Below are 2,237 nucleotides of genomic sequence, written 5' to 3'. Positions count from 1 at the left end.
TGCTTCCGAAACCTCCTTCGGGAAGGATGGGGCTTCCGCAACGTTCCTGTTCCAAGTGGAACGGGTACGTTTTCCCAGTGTTATCCAATCTCACTGAGTGGGTGGTGCTATGACAACAGTGACTGGTCTTCTTGTTGCGAGCCCCGGCCTACACCAAAAAGGGGCACAGGCGGCTCGCACAGGACACTGAAAGGGGCAGCATTCATGACGTTTTGGTAGGGATCCCAATTCGTCGGTCACCGACGTGACTCTGAGTGACCGACTGAAAGGGAACGTCTCCCTGAAGGAGGGAATGGAGACTTCACGTCCCGTCGCCACGGCTGCCGTACCACCACTGAGCGGCCGGGTCACCGGCTTGGCTCCTCAGCGAAAACCTGGTATGCGTTGCACCGGCTACCTTTTATGCTCACGCTGTGATCAGCGGCAGTTGGATGCAATCATCGCATGCCAATGTGCATTGGCTCGTTTAGTTTACACTCGAAGTGGATTGGTCTCTCTAAGCGAGATCCCAATTCGTTGGTCACCGACGTGACGTCTCCGTTCCCTCCTTCAGGGAACGAGGGTTACATACGTAACCGAGACGTTAGCACTTATAAAGCACATATTAATGCCTTATTCTGCATGACCATATTTTAGATCCCTTAATCCTACAACATATCTAAACTTAAAAACTACCTTACTAAATATTAATAAGCATCAAATTAGTTTATTAAAGGAAAACTCTGAATTAATAGTGAGTATGTTCCCTATTCTAAAGTATTATTTATTTATTTACCTAACATCATAATAGTGATATAGTGATGTGTTTTACAGTACTGATACTAGCAGAATTTATGGTTACATGTCAAATTTTAGCACTGCATGACAGTTTTCGGTCTGTTTACCCCACACTTACAGATGCCCAATATAATAAGTTGGTCACCTTCCATTTTGGAACTGCATGTTCTCTACCTGTCTCCGTGTCAGGTAGATCTGGTGATCGATGTGTGTTGTCTGCTTATTAGCCCTTGGCTAATCCAGGCTCTTATCTCCATTCTCATGTGCTGACGGAAAGTTGGAATGCACTCCTCTTGTCAGGGATGGATTAGTGATGTTTATGAGATACTAAAAAGCACTGCTGAGCTTGCAGATCTAAAAACAGCTCATACAGGAAGTGAGGTCACTGCAACAATTACCTTCAGCAAGATAATTGTCTGTGCAGAATATCATATACTACTCTATTTCTACAGTGTATAAACAGCATTCTACAACTTTATACAGTGCATAATTAATTTTGAATCATGGAATTCCTGGATGTCCTATAGTATTTGCAGTATAGGATGCAACTACATTACAGTGTGTATTTTGGGCTGTATCTCAAGCTGCACTCAACTCTTTCCAGTGTCAAAAGAACTGGATACTTCAGCATTTTGTACTTTTTTTGTTTCCTTTTGGTCGTATTATCTGATGATCCATTTCGGCCAGTTGCACTGTATCGTTCAGCATATAGATTCATTTTCCCTTTCTTGATATAACTTTTTTCCAGTGTTCCCATTTGAATTCGTCATGTGACACACAGCAGCCACAACAGCACGTTTTATTTATTTTTCCCTGTTTATTCGAAACATTCGCAAAGGCAACTATATCATGAAATATCTTGATTCCTTTATAGATTGCTGATCTATAGTGGGCGATGGTCAAAGTATAACCTAGTAATATTAACTATGCAGAAAAACCTGTCTGTTTACTTAATTAACAGATATGGGTGTCATGCCATAACATATTTTTAATACGACTGACTTTATATTTAATGTGAATTTAACATTGAAAGTTAATGTGAATAAAAACATTGCAAGTTAGGCTACTAATCATAACACGTCCATTGTACAGAAAGAAAGTAAACATTTACATTATCAAAGAACAAAACATTATGTCAGGAACGTTTCTTTCTAACATTTACATAACTTTTACATAACGTTAGTGAAAGTTATGGGAACGTTCCTGTTAGCTGGGTTTTCACTGACAGTCTAGTTCAAGCACACTCAAAACCTCCCATTAAAATCACTGAAGCTGTTTAAACTATGAAATTAATATCTTACAGATTCGTACACACATTTATTTGCACTTCGTTGTTTCTGACGAGAGAATTCGCCAGAAAGGTATTCAGTCAGCGAGCGAGTGAAGAAAGCACCGGCATTTTAGCGAAGACTCATCTGAACACCTCTGATTGGTCATTGCATTCATAAGCTCAACAGCAT

This window comes from Sinocyclocheilus rhinocerous, unplaced genomic scaffold (assembly GCF_001515625.1).
Source record: "Sinocyclocheilus rhinocerous isolate Xijiao unplaced genomic scaffold, SAMN03320098_v1.1 scaffold1699, whole genome shotgun sequence".
Classification (NCBI taxonomy): domain Eukaryota; kingdom Metazoa; phylum Chordata; class Actinopteri; order Cypriniformes; family Cyprinidae; genus Sinocyclocheilus; species Sinocyclocheilus rhinocerous.
Note: the sequence above shows the minus strand (reverse complement) of the source record.